The sequence below is a fragment of the Sciurus vulgaris genome (assembly GCF_902686455.1).
Source record: "Sciurus vulgaris genome assembly, chromosome: 2".
NCBI classification, from domain to species: domain Eukaryota; kingdom Metazoa; phylum Chordata; class Mammalia; order Rodentia; family Sciuridae; genus Sciurus; species Sciurus vulgaris.
The window spans coordinates 68,135,330-68,155,557 of record NC_136462.1 but is presented as its reverse complement, the minus strand read 5'-3'; the positions used below and the strand labels follow the sequence as shown (position 1 = coordinate 68,155,557).

At 38.3% G+C, this 20,228-nt stretch overlaps 1 protein-coding gene across 1 annotated transcript in view; it reads left to right on the top strand.

Moving 5' to 3' along the window:
- NPAS3 (neuronal PAS domain protein 3) overlaps positions 1 to 20,228 on the top strand; it is an 846,643-nt gene that overhangs the window by 759,607 nt on the left and 66,808 nt on the right.

Genomic DNA, 20,228 nt, shown 5'->3' with positions numbered 1-20,228 from the left:
AAGCTCCCACCTGCAGACCCTACAGCAGAGCATACACAATGCTAAATGGGGTCAAATATCACCCAGGAAAGTGGAGTTGCTGACTGGTCTGTACTGGCTGCAGGGTGTCTCTTTGGTTTAATTTATGATAAACACTAGATCCTCAGAGAATGGATTCTTTCTCACCATGGGCTGACCCTGCCTAAAAGGAGGTATAGCACATGAGGTAGGGGCTTCTTAAAGTGCGTGCTCTGAAGGCTTGATTAGGAAACTGCTGGACTCGATCTAATTAAAACCCTGCTTCTCTCTATGCTGTGTGTTCTCCTCCTCTCATCACCTGGGTGGGTGTGTTCTCTAGTTTGTGTGGAGTCACTTTCCTATAACTGTCTTTTACCCCTCCCAGTTATCCCAAGCCAGCCCTTCTTGAAGATTACCAGCCCTCCTTTTTCCTCGCTGGACCAGTTCTTTCTGGAAATTCAAGCTGCACACTTGAAGCTCTGAGTTTTGTTTCAAGTTTCATCTTCTGTCTGCCAAGGGAGATTAGTTCAACTCTACAATCAGCTACCCAGACTGGAAAGGAAGTTGTTGTCTCATGTAATAAATCCAGAAAAAGGACATCCCCAAGGTTGGTTAATTGAGTGGCCCAACAAGATCATCAAAAACCAGGTTCTTTCTATCTTCCTGCTCTTGCTCCTCTAGAATGAGTCCAGCCTCAACTTTACCCCTCACTCAAGTTTCCAGCAGCCACCATAGCCTCACGGCAATGACAGATACAGAGAAACCCCACCCAGCAGGCTTCCCTAGCTTCTCATGGTTGGACTGCATCACTGCTAATGCAGTCACCCTTGGAGGCTTCTTGACACCTCTCTTTCTCCCACATCCCACATCCAATATGTCACCATGTGCTGCCTGCTTTTCCTTCACAATGTATCCTGAATCGACCAGCTCTCCCCTGGACTGAGGCAGCCATTTCCTTAGTCATGCTCCTACCCTCCTCTCCTTTCCCCTGTATTCTCAGCACAAGAACCAGATCATGCCTCGGCAGTACTAGAAAACCCCATACAGCTCGTGTCATCATCATCAGAGTAAAATCTAAAGTCCTTCAAGACTGAGTCTGTGACATTCCCCCACCACCCATCCCAGCCTCTCTGCCTATATATCTCTCTCCCAAACTCACTGTCAGCACCCTGGCCTCCTTTCCTTGCTATTCCTTAAACACATGGTGTTCTTGCCTCTGGATCTTTGTTCTTTTCTCCTGGAGCTCTTCCACCAGATATTCAAAACAGTCACCAACACCTTGCTTGCTTCAAGTCCATAATCAGCTGCTCCTTTCTCCTTGCAATCTTTCCTGGCCACGCTATTTAAAATGTTAACTTTCTCCCCGAGTGTTCCCTGTGTTCATCCTCTGTCTTATTTCCCTCCACAGCATTCCATACTACATAGCATACTACATGGTATATTGATCTTGTCTTTTTTTAAACTTCCTAATGGAATTTAAGCAGTGTCAGGGAGGGATTTTGTTCTTCTCTCCCATTTCTAGCCTCTCACTGTAACTTCAAAACCTACAACATTGACTGGCATGAGTAGGAACCCTTTAAATACTTCTGAATAAGTAAATTCTGAAGCCACTTGTAGGCAAAGAGACCCATGATGGCTTTGACCAAGCATGCTTCATACCTGGGCCCTGATAACTTTGACCATATGGATGGACTGAGCTTATTTCCCCTGAAGGACATAGCTGGGCAGAGGAAAATGGGGACCTGGGGAAAGATGTCTGGGGGATAATGGGGCAATTTTTAGGAAAATAAGAAAGAAAGGGTTTTGGGGGCAATCAGTCAATAGTGCTAACTAAATATTTCTGTTTTTAAAAGCAAGAAAGATAATCATCAAGCTTAAAATCCTGAACCATGAAAAATACCTTATTTCACTGACTCTGGGTTTCTTTCCCTACATTTTGCCATCACTGACTTTGGGATACATCTTACAATCTGTGCCATCTTATGATTCTATAGTTGGCAGAATTTTTTTTCTTTCTCCGAGCTTCACAAAAGGATGCAGCATCTTAAAACAGACAATGCCTTAGACTCAATGAAATTCCATGGTATCACTTAAACTTGGTACCCTTTTGAAGGAGGAGGCAATGCTAGGGAAGAAAGAGTAGTGTCATCAATGCCCTTAGACACACAAGTTTTCTGCCATTAAATAAGCCAGGTTCGAAATCACTCATGAGTCCCAGGGAATCTCCCCATCCTCTCTCTCTTAGCTTCATATTGGGAAGCTTTGATTTAAGATAATGTCTGAGCAGAGAAGCTTTGTTCAGCAGTGTCATTTGACCCAGATTGTATGTTTTTATAGCCTGAGCCAATTAGTTAAAGTGACTTTGACTATAATAGGGACCTGTGACATTCCTCAATATTATTGCATTAGTCACCCCAGAACAGTTTTTGGCTTGTGTTTGTAATCTGGCGCAGACACTGCCTTCTTCATTCTGATATTCATGTGATTTGTTGCTGTCCTATGAAATAATGACCTCTGAGTCCTGGAAAGTAAGCCCACTCTGATTTTCTTCATTTCAATGAGTCCTTGGCCCTTGCTGGAACAGTGTGAATCACCTTTATTGCTCTGATTACTTGTTTATTTTAATCTTATTAAATCTGTATTAGTCCGTGGTTGAGCATAGTCAGCAAACTGGGGCTATGCTCCCAACTCTGTCCCTGGGGGATGGGGTAAACCTGGTCATGTCATTTACTGCTCTCCCATCTCCTGTCTGTTCATGGGGAGATTGTTTTTAGATCAACCAGCTCTGTAAGTCTATGCTGAAGCGGGCTGTAGTGCCAGGCCCCATGCGTGCTTGTCTTGGGCTCTAGCCAATGGCCACATTGGACAAGGACTGTATCTCATTAAGGGCACAAATTTATCTACAAAATAAGCTACATAAACATGGACTGTGAACACCTTGAGGGCAAGACAGTAGCTCACTGATCTTAGTACCCCGTTGCTACACAGACACTCCTTGAGAACAGGGACAGTGTTTATATAATTCATTTCTGTAATGCCAGTGCCCAGCAGAGATAAAGGACCTCATATATTTGTTGAAAAATAGGTAAATAATTGAAATGCGGTAGCCCAGCTGCTGTTTCCTCTTAGCCTCAATGGAAACCAGCATTCTCCATTGCTTCCTTGCTTTGTTGCTTTACTCTTCTAGATCATGTTTTTTCTTCTTTTTCTTTTTTTCTTCTCCTTCTACTTCTACACTTATTTTTTCATTGACTTCATGTCATGTTTTATTACTTTTTGTGACAAAATACACATGACATAAACGTGGACCATTTGGGCCATTTTAAAGCAGCACAAGTACATTCATGTTGCACATCTTTCCCCATCATCCATCTCCAGAGCCTTTTCCTCATCCGTAACTGAAACTCTCTACCTGCTAAGTGGTGACATCTCACTTGCCCCTACCTCAGGTACCTTATAACCTATTCTCTACTGTCTGTCTCTATGAATCTGCCTGCTTTAGGTGCCTCATCAAAGTAGAATTGCAGTCCTTTTGGTATTTTGAAGTTTTCCCTTGTCCTCTGTCCCTTTCTTTTCCTTTCCTTTTCCATTCTGTTGCTGTATTGTGCTGTGTTCCACTGGGCAATGTCTCATTTTCTTTTTTCTTCTATGCACCCTTAACTGTCATCTACTGTATAGACCTTCTCTTTATGTTCTTATATTCATATATCATTTTTAAATTTTTAAATTGTATTCTTTTTTAAAAAACATTCTGTTCCATTTAAATGTGTTACAAAATGCTTAAGGGAAGGCATATGACTCTTCAAAATTCTTTAAAAGCAGTTATCTGGAAAGGGTTAGCTCATAAATGACAGCAAAAAGCACTGGAGAGAGAAAAGGGAGCTGATGTCTTTAGAAGGTTTTTGCCAGAGAAGCCTTTCCTATCTGAAAACCACTGCAGGAATTACGTAAACTAAATAATCTAAGCAATTGCTGGCTTTTAACTTCTGATCATAGGGGGAAAAAAAAATCACAAACAGGAGGCAAGCCAGTTTCCTCCATGACAAAAGGTAAGAAGGAATCCTAGAGTTCAGTTACACTAACTCCTCTCCGATAAGGAACAAGTTAGGCAATGACTGATATTTAGAATCTGAAACCTGAAATCTGAACTATTCAAAGCAGGCTAAAACAGAATATGTCAGCTTTGGACAGCCCAAGCACAAACCCTTTAAGCACACACATGTAAGTACATAAAAATAGACATTATTATATAATAATAAATAGATATCATAAAATCTGAAAAATGAAGTAAAAATATCACTCCAAGTCTCTCCTTTCTGCTGGCATCCTTGGGCTTTTCTTTCTATGCACAAGGACTCCTGAAATATATTGCAGTAGAAATACAGAAAATTAAAGATTTCTAAGTAAATTACAGTGGATAAATTAGATTCAGTTTAAAGCATGATATATAAGCAATAGCGGATGTTTTAGAGTGCATGGTCACAGACAATGGATCCTCTTTAAAATGGGAAAAATAAAAGTGCTTATCTCAAAGAGTGTTGTGACAACTAAATTAAATGTGTATGTAAATCACCTGGCATTAATCCTAATCCCCTGTACCTCAAAGCTGGTATGCACAGAATAAAATGGTTGTTGAGAAAATCTAGCCAATCACAGCACCAAGGTTTAAAATTATAGTGGTTGCAAATTTTGGAGTATCTACCTTTGTGATGATTATATTTATTGTGTTTTAAAAGCAAGTTTTTAATACGCATGTGTTAATTTGTGCTTTTGCAGTTTTCTACCTCTGAGAAGAACACAGGTCTTTGGCATACAAAATCCCGAGCCAGCAGCTGGCTCCAAAACCCACACCTATGATGTGGTTAAAAGAACAACATTCCTCTTCCATTCTTTTTCTCCCTTTTTTCCCATCAATGCTCCCAGGTTCTTGTTTTATATATTTTATGGTCACTCCATCTGCATAATTTTTATGTGTTTTCCTCATCTCTCTTAATCCTTCATGTTTATCTTTTTAGTCTTCTCTATTTTCTTTCATACTACCCTACATCTTTCTTCCTCCTCATTTTTATTTCCTGTTTAATCTCTGCTCTTTTTCCACATTTGCATTTTCTCATGTTCACATTAAGTGTACCATTTTCCAGTAAAACCAGTGACTGTAAAATTTTCTTACCATCTCATGAGCAGGTTCACGATACCTATCCATTTCTGAAATTTATCAGCCTAGAAATCTTTTACCCAAAGACAGCTTGGTGATAATAGTGCAGTGCACAGTGTTAATACACATGTGAACTTTGAAAACAAAATAGGTAGACTGTTTTCAAATATTAATTCAATCCACATTTGACCCCCAGTGCTGAGTACCTCATAATGTACAATGTTTGCTGCTCAGGTTAAACTTACATTTATCAACCCTTACCTTCATGTGGAATTGATTATCCCAACAATTTCCAGAAACTGGGTAGCCCATGTAATATTATGCCCTTCACAGGGAGAAGGGAATGGATGGTGAATAGATGCATGGCTTACGACTGTGGAGCTGTCCATCGCAAAGCCTGGCCTCTAGTCAAGCTTCCAATTGCATGGGTATGGATAGGGTTGGACATATGCCAACCCTGGAACCACACTGCTGCTGTCCATGTCTGTGGTCACCTCCTTGCCCAGTGGCACGGCTGTTGTTTTTCTGGGATAGTATCTGCTGCCCTGGGACCCAGTTGACTACTGAGCCTTGCCATTCTTTACCATTCCTTCACCTACCCAGTAGGTGTATGACAGGAAATAAACCTGTATTTAAAAATGTATGTCAGGAATAAACATGTGGAGGTATTAGCAACACCAACAACAAACATAAAAATTAACGTGTCCAGTGTTTATCATGTGCCAAGCTAAGTGATTCACATGGATTAGTTCATAAATTCCACTGTAAGTAGTTAAAGCAAATACATAAGATTTCTTTAAGTACATACATTTGCTTTATGCTTTACCAAACGTTACCAAAATTGTCTTACAGAGAAATTGGATAGACCCATTTCAAGGGAAAAGAAAAGAAGCCAAGTCTTAAAGATTAAAACAAAATGGGAGTCGGACCAACAAATCCAGTTTTCGAGTCTTTTTCCTCCTCTTTAACACGTCACCAGCCTACACCATTCACCTTTCTAATGGACTAGTTCCAAACTAGCAATAAGCTAGTGACATTATGGAAGTAAATCTTCACATTGTAAAGATCGCCTTGCTCTTTGTCCGTGGTGCTCTTTGTCTTCTTACCACTGAAAGGCACAATTTCTCCTCAAGGTACTGGTGAAACCTCCCTGTAAGACTCTCCTATTTGCCTGTGTCAATTGTTGGGGCACTATCCGCAGATGATAACAGAAGGGGGGTGATAATGACAGGAAAATAAAGAGGTCTGTGTCTAGGAGGAAGAAAAACTAATGCAGAAATCATATCAATTAAGGGAGGGGGGATCTCCTTGTCAAATGTTAAGTTCCAAAAAAAGATAGTCTCAACAACAACAACAAAAAGTTATTATTATTATTTCTAATATTAAAAAGTAAAGGTTTGGTTCTAAGTTCACTGGAAACTTTCCCTTTGGTATTGAGTTATTCTTCTCTAGAGCCTCCCAGGAGTACAAGCCTATAATTTTAATTATATCTTGGCATTCTCATAAAGCAAACAGCCTGCTCAGGTAGTATTTATTACCTGTTAGGAAGCATACTTATGAATATGCTTCACAAATTCCAACTGCAGTCATCTGCAGTGGGCCTTTTCAAGGACAGAAGGGGTGAGTTGGAACACACACAGGAGAAAAGTTGCTCATTAAGGGAAGGTTTGTTATCCAGGAACATATAATTAAGGTGATGGTCCCGGCTCCTGTGACAGCCAACACTAGTTAGTTGTTTGATTGCTGCGTGGGTCAGGGATCAGCTCCTGCTACAAGATGTAGCCACATTAGTGTGTTAGTGAACAGGTTAGAAAGTAAATTACAGCTGCCTTTCTCAAGCACATTACTGTCGGTCTTCATTGTTTTGTTTTTACTGTATATCAGCAGGACTGTGGCTTCTGAAGACTTTGTGTGACAGGTTAGGCATTTTATCTTTTGAGTAAACAGTAATCATGGTGTGAAGAAAGTGGGGCATTGGAGAATTTTTCCTATTCTTTGAGAATTCCACTCTTCCTTTTTAGTTTGCTCCAAGGGCTCATTGGGGATACATATATTAAGCCCTTTAAATAGTTCATAATAAATCTTTGTCTCAGGCTGATTCTGACAGTTTTTTAAAGAGTCTTTTAAGAGAGAATCCTCAATCATTTGTTAATCCATGGGGTGATCTTCAGACTTCGGGAAAAAAATAACAGCCTGGGCTCTTGGGTAGTGAAAATACAATGGAGGGAAAAAAATATATAAATATGGAAAATCCTGAGAATATCACCTTACCAAGATTGCATGTTCTGCATGTATTGAAATGCTTTCTTTCTTCCCCAACAAGTCAAAAAGAGAGTGAAAATAATTATCAAAATAATTATTTACGTTTTTGGACTGATGGGCATCTAAAATGTTAGGCTAGGAGAGAATATTCTTTTTAAAGTAAACAAATTCTTCTGATGGAAAGGTAATTTCTTCTTTGCCCTTTTCTCCCCTGTAAAACCTCCTCTGTCCTCCCCCAAATTACTTACACACACACTGCTATTTTACCTGGTTGGGGAGAGGATTTCTACTTTCATAGGAAGGATTGTAGATATTGGTTATTAGTATCAACAGCAGCAACAAAAAACTTTGAAGGACAAGACATAGCTTTCAGAATATAGACTAGGTCTTTATTATCAACATATTTATATATGTTAACTTGAGCTTTAGATATGAGCTACTTTGTCAAGTATACTAGATGTTCTTAAATAATATAAAATGAATTTAGCATGCATGATTTTAACCCCAAAATAATCATATGTAATACCAGAAGAGAACAAAAAGTAATATTATCTCCCATGTAAATAATTAATATTAATAATCATTATTGCATAGGTATTATAATGAATATTATAAATTTAAGAATTTCAATAAATTAAAAAATAGTTTAAAGTCTCTCTACAGGATACACTCAGTTTCAAGTGTTTGATATGTAAATTACTCACTGTTTCAGGGAAACTTCTTTAAGTTTATTTGGCTTGCTTATAACTGAAATGATTAAGTAAGAAACTCGAGAATACAGATCATAGCTTTGAGTAAAACATGCAGATAAGCATGAAGACAGGGTCACTTTCTCCACATATATGGCCCAAACTTTTATGTCGTTTCTAAACTGCAGCTTCTCAAGCTATAGAAAAATTCTAAGAACTTTACTAATGACATGCAAATAGAGCTTATTAGGGATAAATGTAATAATAACATGGAGAAATGGGCCAAGGACAGCCTACTGTTACAGATGGATTCATTCTCAAGTAAGGTCAAATAATCAAAAATCCAGAGCAAAGGCAACCACAAATACCTGGAGCCCCTGCAGTTGAGGGGATTAAGCGCACAACAATTATGACAAATGCTGGGGAGCACTCAGCTCCCTGGCAATGAAGAGCCACATGGTACCTGTTTCAAAAATACTTATTTGGCCTTGTAGCAAATACAATTTAGACCCAGGAGCCATCCAATATAATATTGAAGTGTCGGTGAAAAATATCAATCATGTCATCAGAAAATATATTTGGAGGGATCACTCTGCCTCCTGAAGTAGGGTAAAAAGGTAGTAATTGATATCAACAAATTTTTTTTGGCCACTTTTACCCCCATTTTCCCTATCTCCAAAGGCAATAGCCTTTATCCTTTTTTTTAATTGAAGAAGAGAGGGTAATTCTATGGCAAGATGAATAGCATAGATATGTAAATGGGCTTGTTAAAAAAAATGACTGCTTTTTTATCCCCACCACTTGGGAAGACTATGCATAGCCTTGAAGAAAAATATACAAATGACCTAACATTGAGTTCAGATATGGAAATGCTACCTACACATACATTAGCTGATGCAGATCACAATGATGAAACCCTGTCGTCCTCACAGTTAAGCAGAGCTACTTCTTGCGGATAGAAGACTGTGTAGATGTTAAGGTGGAACAGTGAGGGCTGAGGATGTAACCCCAGCGTTTGCTTGGCATGTATGAGGCCCTGGGTCCCATCCCTATTACCACAAAAAAAAAAAGATAAAAAAGATGGAACAGTGGTCATTGAAATTTGTTGAGATCAGGAGACAGAGGAAAGTTTGTTTAATCAAAGATGTCAAAAATAGATATTCATTGGCAAAATAATAGATATAGATAATTATCAGGTTATCTCTGGCTTCTCTAAATAATTACAAAGTATAAATAATGTTACTAAGAATATTCTCCAATAAATAACCTTCAAGTCTTTATTGACGATGGATTTAATACAGTACTTCTAACTAAAAACATGTGAAAAATAAGCATTTCAAGATGTGCTGGAATACAGCCATAATCAAACCAACGTATTCTAGCTACTCGGTCAAATTCTTCCTGTGTGAAAAAACAAATAAATTAGCAGAAGATACTGATTCAGGAGATTCGTGGAGACCTGCCAACCCCTGCTTAGCACTATCTACAGAACATACATACTCACACAACAGAAGAATAAAATTGGCCATCGTGACAAACCCCGTCCCTACAAGGACAAATATGGAAAAGGCATAGCATTATAATAAATTTCACTCGAATTCTCAATTACTTCTTACTTCTCTAACACATTACAGTGAGAAGGTTGTGGTCATGCAGCATGCTCTCCATCATACCAGTGCATCCCAGGTGTCTCAGGCAGTCTTCTAGACTCCTCCACCATCACCCCAGTTGACCCTATTTCACTGCTATTATGCAAAACCCTTCCTCTGTGCCTCTGGAAAATGATGCCAGATTTACTGACTAAAAATACAAGATTCCCAGGTAAATGTGAAATATGAAATTTTATATGCAATATTTGAAGCCTACTAAAAAATCATTCATTGTTTATCTGAAATTCAAATTAATGGACTGTCGTGTATTTTATGTAGCAATGCTAATTAGGAACAAATTCTTGGAGCCAGCATTCCTCCTACAAGCCCCACTCCTCCTCTTTACCCTCATTGAAACCTTTCTCCCTTCAAGGTCATTGCTCTCAAAAAACATTCTCCAGTATATACCCACTCAGTTCAGAGTCAGTCCTGTGCATAAAAAGAAGTGGCCACATAATTCCTCCATTTCCATACCATTTCCCTAAGATCATTTAAAAACTTTCTCTTTAAAAAAAAAAGTATTCTTTCCCCATCCTCAATGTCAGTCAACACCCACTCACTTACTGACTTTTCTCAAGGGTATTGGCTCCCAATAGATGCCAGAATAAGGGTTTCCCTGGTGGCAACTATTCAACATACCGTTCTTCAGCTGCCAAAATTCCAAGAAATCATTCTTCAGCTTACCTTTAGCCATCCATTGGCATGATCAGACCAGGATTTTAACCAGGCTTCATTTTCAAGATCCCAAATATCCATTTTGTAAAAAATAAAAATTTCAAAGGGAAAAATACATAGACTTCTTTATATAAAAATGTAAAACATATGAGTATCTATAAGCATCATTAGCAGAAGTAAAAGGCAAATAAATAGTGATTTTACAAGAAATATGCCAAAGTTAATATCTTTAATATATATGCAAAGTGATACAGTACAACTTCTATGGAAATCAATTTGTCTCCATGTACTAAGAGATTTTTAAAAGTTCATGCCTTTTGACCTAGACATACTGTTTCAAGAAACCCATCCTAAGAAATGACAACAAAGCTGAAATAAGATTAATTTCAAAGAAATTCTTCACCATGCAATGGAATGTTATAGAGCCACTCAAAATAGTGTATTTGAAAGTAATGTAATGACATGGACAAATGAAGATACTTTAATGTTCTTTAAAATTTTTCTTTCAAATACTGGTTTGCAACCAAGTGCCCAAGAGTCCCAATATCCATTTATTCCCTTGACAATGTCTAAAAAAATATAACTATTGCACCACAGAATGAGCTATGACCTTTTTATAATTAAAAATCATGGCAGATACAGGTAAGATCCTAATTTTGAAATAAATATATAAACAATTGGCAAATAAGGTTTCAAGAAAATAAAATAGTGTCAATAGTGGCTATGGTGGATGTTAAAATTATGAGGGATATTTTCATTTTCTTATACTTCACAATTCAAATTTTTCTATGAACATACTATGTATGTGTTTGTGTGTGTGTTTATTTATATTATAAATGTAAACTTTTTAAAAAGCAGTGACAAACATTCTCGGGAACCAGTCTGAATAAGTCCCTCTTGACTACCTCTCCCATGTCACCACTCAGCAGTCCTACCATCTTTTCTAGTCCCCAGCTCACCCCTCCAACCCTTTGGAGTCTCTCACTCCCTTGATTTTCTTTCATTCCAGCTGTGCCAGCTGCCATCTCCAGAATAAATTCACTGCTTGAGCCCGTCCTCTAAAAACCATAAAAACCATTATTATTATGGAACACCTGAAAGTTAATACTCTCAAATTTAAGCTATGTGACTTAAAGCTACTATACCATCTTAGTACTTGTTTTCCATTGACTTTATCTGTTTCCCAAGTAGGCTGTTTCAGAGCTTTTTTTTTTTCCCCTCTCCCCAAACCTCCTTCTCCCACTTCCTTATTTCAGCAAACAACCTTTCCTTCATTGAGAGTAAGTTGTTGAACACCATCCCCATCACACTCCTGCCTCTCTCCCTCCTACCCCTCTCTTTCTCTCATCCTCCCTTTTTTTCTTTCTCTCATCCTCCCATTTTTTTCTTTCCCTCATTTCAGAGGCTCAGTTCTCTTTCTGTTACCGATTAAATATCCCTTAGGTTTAAATTCTTCAGTCAGCACATCCAGCACGGACAAGCTCTGACCTCTCATTCAGTAAGTAAACTTGGGTCCCTTCATTTTCACCACCAAAATACACCATTTTTTTCTTCAGTTCTTATCTCACTTTTCTATGGAAGCTTCTTTCTCTAGAGATCCTCAAAGAATTGCAAAAACCAGTGGTATGTGTAGGAGGCACTGAGCAGGCTGCATGATCATGTCCATCAACCCTTACGTTGGTTTCCTACGTGTTAAGTCACCTACTGAAAACAAATAATTTAACTTTGAACAAAAGTTCAAAAAGTAGGATGTCTAGAATTTCATTGTGTCACAGGTCATATCTATCCACATCATGGTTTTCTGTAAATTCCTTTACCAAGCAGGAATCATAAAATTACAATGTGAACCATAAGCACAGTGATGTGTATGACACCTTCACCCACATACACACATGACTTGTTTCCTCTGAGATGCCGTCTTATTAGAGAAGCCCCTGGGACCACCCACCCAAAATGTGCCCCCCCCCCATTACTCTCTCATCCCTTACTCTACATTGCTCTTCTTTAGTCCCTCCCTGAAATTTTTGTAAGCACGAATGGTTCTCACCAATATACTCACTAAGTATTTAATTTAAATAGCTGAACAAAGAATAAGTAAGCTATAATAAAGCATTCGATGTGTGCTTACATATGTTTAAAATGCCAACACTGTCTTTTATGGCCATGGGCTGAGTAATGACAAGAAGTTCTAGGGACAGGCAGAAGACCAACCGTTAAAAAAATCAAAAAGTGCACTCTCAGTTCACATGCCTGCACATGGAAAGCAATACCATACTTAACAGTGGTTTGATTCACTGCCTGATTTTTCACCCAGTGCTGTATAGCTGTTTCTCATCACATGGTATTGTTCTCATTCCTAATAGAGCTTTAAAGCAAGGAAAAGGCAGAATGCATATGTGTGCATTTGCAACTGCCTCTGTAACCAGATTCCACTATATAACTCGGTTTTTAAATATAGTATGGGGACAACATCTGTGCCCGACATGGAGATCTGTCCAGAATGCTAAGAAAACAAACATGGCAGTTCAACTGGATACTGGCGACCAGTTACTGCCCCATGGATAGGTTGCATGGAAGATTCATGTATATAAAATAGTATATTAAAGTAAACTTACAAAAGCAAAGAGCAATCATTGCAACCATAATTTTTTCTTCTTCTTTGGGATTCTAATTTTAAAAGCATTAAAGGAGACAGCTGCTCATGCTGTGATATGCGCTAAACAGCCTGAAGGATGGAAAAAAATATATTTGTAGCTCATAATAACTATTGACCTTTCTGATATACAATGTTCTCTGTGTTAGCTATTCAGTTCTATCAACAGTGAAGATTGAACATGACTTTTTAATAGAAAACATGGGGTTTTGAGCTGCCTTCACAAAGGTGTTTATGTATTATTTTTGTACTGTACTACAAAGACTAAGTTCGAATGCCCTTTGTCTGACATCATGTTTGTCATAAAAAAATGAAAGAAAAAGTAAAGGAAGGAAGGAAATAAAAGAAGGAAACAGAAAAGGGGAAGAAAACCTCAATGTTATTGAGTATGTTTTATATGAAGAATTGGCTCGTAACCACTTTATAGTCGTGATAAAAGCATTGCCACACTCGATCCTGTACGCAATATTCGTAATGGAATCCACGCTGCATCCCGGGAGGACATACTATATTTTTCTTCCAGAATAGATCCCTCAAGTGGCAACATTTATAGGGAGTTTCCAATAAGATTTAAAATATTTGCTTGCAGTATTCATATGGCACATCCTTGGGAGTTCACAGCCTGCTGCAGAATGGGTCATACTGGATATCATGTACTCTCAAAGGCGATCTTTACAATATTCAGGTTTTTCCCCTTGAACTTTCTTGTTGCTTAGTAGTTGTGTATAGAAACACCCACTGGTAGCAGCTTGACTCTGACACTGTGTATATTTCCCCAGAGTGGTATCATCCAAACACCAACTGCGGAGCAGCAGGCAGCCACTGAATGCTCTCCTCTCCCTCAGGGGACAGCCTCACCAAGTAGTAACCCCTGCCAGGCACAGGAAACCTGAAAGGCAACCTTATGCATTATGATTCTCATCAGAGGCAGGCCACACAAGGCCAGGGAGTTTATTCTGACAAGTGGCATGAGTGGCAAACTATTATTATTTTTCCTTTTCTTTTTGACACATTATTTCTAATGGTACTTTAAAAGAAGTTTATTGCATCATTATTGAACCACAATTATTTTCACAGCTATGCTCTTGAATTTCAGTTAATGATTCACAAGTTTCTAAACAAAGCTGAAGATTCATGACTGGGTGGGAACAGGAATCAGCTCTAATGAGATGTAAATAAATCGGGCTTTTTTGTCCCACCCCAGAGTGAGCTTGAAGTCAAGGGAGTCTGACTGCTGAGCAGAGCAGGACGGTTGCAACTGCATTGGGTGTAAAGGATGGCACAACTTGTGACCACAGAAAATGGAAGGCACTGCCATGCCAACAGTGGCCACGGATCCCAATCTAGTATCCTAAGGGCCATTACCTGCTTCAGAGTTACCCTGACATGTTAGAAGACAGGCTGGTGGGATGAAAACCAACTCTCCAAAGACAGAGAGCAAAGCATTCTCTAGTTCAGGGGGAGATGGGGCCAATCCTCTTTGAACTACCACACCCACTGGCCCATGTCTCTCAGCACACTTTGCAGAAGACACTATCTTCAAGGTAAATACAAGAAGAGGACACAGTCATCCCCTATCTTCAAAAAAGAAAAAAAGGAAAAAAAACTCCTGGGATAATGTTTACTTGAGAGACTGACAGGGGTACAATGGATAATCTGTGGTAAAAGAAGGTATCTGAATTCTACTTTATTTCAACATGTGTAACTGAATGTGATTACGTAAGACACAGTCCTAAACACTTGGGAAGGATGAGGGAGTATAGGGAGGAGCAAGAAAGAGCTCCAACAAAGACAGGTCATCATCCCTGCCTTTTCTATCTCACAGTCTTGTAGGCGACATTGTGGATTGCACCTTTTGCAAACAACCTATTGAAAAAATAGAGGACTTAGAAATATAGACCCTGCTTATAAAAATCAGTACTGTCATTGATTTTCCCTACACATGTGAATTTGCCATATATTGACCCACTAGGTCAAGCTCACAAACTTTACCTATTTACATGGTTGTCAATCAAAATAAGGCTATGATTTTTCCAGCAAGAAGTTATAGGTGGTTGTTATGTTAATCATCTACTGTTGTATAATAAACTACCCCAAATATTAATAACTTGAACAAAGTTATCTGACATAGTTTCTGTAGGTCAGAAAGCAAGGAATAGCTTCTCTGGCTAGTTTTGACTCAGGGTCTGTTGTAGGGTAGCAATCAAGATGGCAGCCAGGTCACAGTCATCAAAGGGCTTAACTGGGGCTGAATGGTTCTCTTCTAAATTCACTGATATGACTGTTAGCAGGAAGCTTCAGTTCCTTGATACACTGGTCTTTCCATAGAACTGCTTGAGTATCTTCACAACATGGCAGCTGGCTTCCTCAGAATGAACGACCCCAGAGAGTACAAGGAGGGAACGAAGGACTAGGCTGGATATCACTGTCAATTCCACCATTTGCTATTTGTTTGGAGGAAGTCCCCATGTCTACCTCACACTCACTTGAGAAGAGAGGAAATAGTTTCACTTTTTGGAATTAGGACTTTTGAAGCACTTGTGGCATTTTTAAAACCAGATATCTTGCTGGATAAACATAAAGGCCACTAGGACAGTTTGTGTGAGAAAGGACTTATTTTTACCATGTTTGGTCTGTCAGAACTTATAATAATGAATGTTCAGTGAATATTATTGAACATATATTGAATTATATCCCCAGCCATATAAATGGATATATAATATATACTCAAAGATTTTATGTGTGTGTATGTTTAAGATATTTACATATATAGTTGTTACTATATTGCTTAGGAAGTATATGAGTGTATATGTAATATATTCATACAGTGAACCATGCTAGGTGATACAGGGGATCATAGACTTGTATCAGTCCCACTTCACTCACATATCTAGCATGAGATTAAATGAAGATGAAAGAAGCAAAAAATAACTGTAAGAGCAGTATATTGTCAACATTCTTTGGAGTCAGATAAACGTTTTTCATATTCATCCTCTGTCATTGATTGTATGTAAAATCTCAGGCCACATACTGACTTTTTAAATATTTTAATAAATATTCAGTATATGTATTAGTCAGTATGGGCTATTTATGGAGCAGTAAAAAAAAAAAAAAAAATCCCAAAATTATAACAAAGATTTATTTCTTTGAGTGTTGGCAAGGCATTTGGCTCTTCAATGTCTTCTCAGACTCAGGCTGGTGGAACAGCCACAACCTAAAATGTTAAGTCATGTGGCAGAAGGAGAAAGAAAGTGACACATCATGACTGACTCTTGAAAATTCCACCTGGAAATGATGTGTGACTTTTGCTCCTATTTCATTGGCTGAAGCGAGTCATATGAGCAACTCCAACTCAAAGTGACTGTGGAAGTGCAGTTCCCTCAACTAAAAGGAAAACTTGTGTAGGAAAAAAAAAAAACTTCATCAAATTTCAGTGGACACATATTCATTTTAAATTCCTAAAATGCATCAGCTTCTAACAAACCTAACTACATTTGCCAGTGAAACAACTTGGCTTTATCAAAATAATTGCAAAATGAAACTATATCACCTTTGTCGCATGAAAGTCAATTTAGGTATTTGCACTTTGGATTGTCCTGTATGCGCAGAACATCTCAAAAAGATTTGAAAAGATTTGTTTAGACAATGAAGTGGGAACAAGAATATACTGTCGACCCTTCATATGCATGGGTTCTGCATCTGCAGATTCAACCAACTGCTGATCAAAAATATTAAAAAGAAATTGAGTCTGTATGAACATGTGCAGACTTTTTCCTTGTCATTATTCCCTAAACAATACAGTTGATAAACTATTTATGTAGTGCTTACATTTACTAGTACTGTAAGTAATTCAGAGATGATTTAAAGTATACAGGAGAACACACATAGATTATATGCAAATACTGCACCATTTTCTGTAAGGAACTTGAGCATCTAAGGATTTGGGTATCTGTGGGGGTTCCCTTATGAATACTTAGGGATGACTATATTTAACCAATCCCTTATGAATACTTAGGGATGACTATATTTAACTTTATATCTTAAGGACTTATCCCAACTCCATTTCTCCTTTAAAAAGAAAATATTTTACTCACCATCAAGGAGGAAGACTTATTAAAACTTAATTTTTTTCTTCCTGTGGGGTGTGGTGGTGTATGCCTATAATCCCTGCAACTCAAGGCTGATGCAAGAGAATCACAAGTTCAAAGCTAACCTGGGCAATTTAGCGAACCCCTATCTCAAAATAAAAAATAGAAAGGATATGAGACAATATGAGATGTGGGGATGTAGCTCAGTGTTAGAATGCCTCTGGGTTCAATCCCCAATACTACCAAAAAAAAAAAAAAACCTTAATTTTTCTTTTTTTTCTCTCCTATACACATCAGGATTTGGTGATAGTTTGAGGGTTCTGATTCTAGAATTGCACTGAAAACATTTGGAGTATACTAAAAAGAAAGATCTTTTTTATGCTTTGGGCTCATGCACTTGCAGAGACCCTAAAGAGAATGTTGAAAGATCTTGAAAGTGTTCAAATGGCCCCGGCCCTGGTTTCAGCCTAGGAAGAACTAGGTGGTTCTCAGTGACCTGCCTCCTCCTTCCACCTCTTACACCACTGCCTGTCCTTACCTAATAATGAGAATGGCAACAACACCACCAATTACAGATTCACAAACAGATGTAGAGTAACACAGATAATGATTTCACATGACAGTTGATGGCATTTGCCAACATAAAAATTATTACCCCTTTGGTCATAAATTCTTCTATAAATTTTACAAACTATACAAAAACTGACATTTCAAGAACTGAAATGATTTAGATTTATTAAAAAGTTGAGGCCCTGGAGATTTCAGCAAAAGAGAGCACTTTCTATTTCTTTATTTAGTTTCTAGTTGCATGGGTCTTTTGTTTTCCCACTCCTGGTTTACAATTCATAGGTTGAAACTAGGCATGACTGAGCTTTGACCACTTAATCCAGCTTTACTATAGATGTCTCCTGGGTCTTGAGCATCAGATAAAACTTCTCTGCATTCCAAATTTCTTTATCAGAGCATGTGGCATTCATGGCACTCTCTAAAAGTTGACAGAAAACAATTTCATATCTGGAAAGCACTCTAAAATGCTTCTCAGATGTAAACTGGTGCCACTGTCTCTAAAGAACATGGGTCCCAGGAAGACTTCTGTCACTACTCTGTCCTCTTTTCATCTCTTCCTCACATGCCCCCTCTCTATTCAGCACCTCGCTCTCATGTGGTCACCATGGCCCTGCTACCTGGCTCTCCCCCAACAGAACCTTCATTACAATGTACCTCTCACCTGAGACGGACAGAAAGCATCTTTTCTGAAGTATCTGCTCTTGCCTGTCATGCTCAGAGACACCATGGTCACAGTTGGGATAAACCAAGTGCATTTAGCAGCCCCTGTGGAAGCATGGCATGGATGTGTGTGCATTGTGAATGAGTTCATTACATGTCCCTTTGAAAGGAACAGCATGCCAGGTTACTTCTACCTCTGTCCTCAGAACTAGAAATCAGGAGGAATTAAAGTGAAAATCATCATCAGAAATCAAGCTCCTTTCTAGCTTGCCTGTCTCCCTCTCACGGACTCCTCAAAACTCTCCCACCCACTGCTCTTAAAGTTTGAAGACTATTTAGATTATAAATCTCCGCTTCACTGGGGTAAAACCTGACCTTAGCATTCCCTGCACACCGGTTGTCCCTGGTGTAATTAACGCTGCCCTGCATGTTTAGGCAATTACCATGGCACTGCGTGGTGGGGTGCTGTACTCTCGCCTCCGCTGGGGCATAAGGCAGTGTTTGGCTCCACAGCTCATGCAAAGCTTGCATCTTCACCCAGCTGGAGGCGCCGATGTGGTGGTCTCTCATATACACAGTTTTTCTGAAAACAGTAGTGATTTCTCATGATGTCTGACTTACCCTCCCTTCTACAGTTAGGCAATTCCTTCCTGACTAGGTCAGGGTCTCCAGGACCCTGGCCCTAAAACATATTGCACTTCTCTGGAAAGTTTCATTTGTCCTCAGCTATTGCAAACACGATCTTGCTGAACAGAACTGAATTTCGAATGCTGTTTGTGGTGGGGATTCTGATGGCTTCACGTTAGTTCAAGTCTCTGAGGACTAGTGCCAATAAATGTGAAAGGGACAACAGTAGATTGGCATACTTTTCCATTTCCACCAGGATGAAAAAACTGCTATAAATTAAGTCTAACCTTAAATGTATAATCTGTCCTTGGGAGGAAAAAAAAAAAAAAGGATATAGCATCTTCAAGCTCTCGGCATCCCTTACGAGAAAAAATTGGTTCTAAGGGTCTCTGATCTTGTGTTTTAGTAAAATAGAACTGCACGGCTGACTGACAGTTCTGATCTAAAGCATTTACGTTTAAGTTTTGATCTCTCTGCTTTTGATTAAAACTAATGAGCTCATTTAATTCAAAATGGGAATCTCTGATAAGAGAAATAAGGTTGATGTGATTGGATTAGAGGGGCAAATTAAACTCTTAGAGCAGAAGTTTGTGCTTATATAGTGTATTAAAAAGCTGTTGGCGTATTATGGCGTGTTAGATGATGAGAAAAATTTCATAGTAATTCATATTTAATCAGAAGAAATGAAAGTACTAAATATAACATGGCTCTGCTTTTCCCTCGAGTGATAAAAAGCTGTACATTTAAAATGACATCAGATTCATGCTCTCTAAAACAAAAAAAAAAAAAAGGAAAGAAAGAAAGAAAAAGAAAAAAATTTTGAGACACATAAGAAAGGGATACTTGTCAATAGACCCATCACTCCAGACTAGAAATGCCACAAATATAGGAAAATAGAATCTTATTAAGAATGATACAAGGAAAGCCCAAGACCACAAATAGCAAGGTTTCTGAATGAGGATTATTCTTTAATGCTCATTTTACTTTCATCTGAGCATCAAGTTTAACATGACAAATAGAGATTACTCTTAGAAATATATGAATTGCATTTCATAATCTAAATTTAAAAGCTTGTTTTGCTATTTTTATCTACTTTAATAGCTATTTTCACATACGCTTACTTCTTAAATCTCTTTATTAACTGTATTTCTTTACCTCCATTCCAGAGAAAATTAATGTTAGTTAGTATAGGGCTACTCAGAAGAA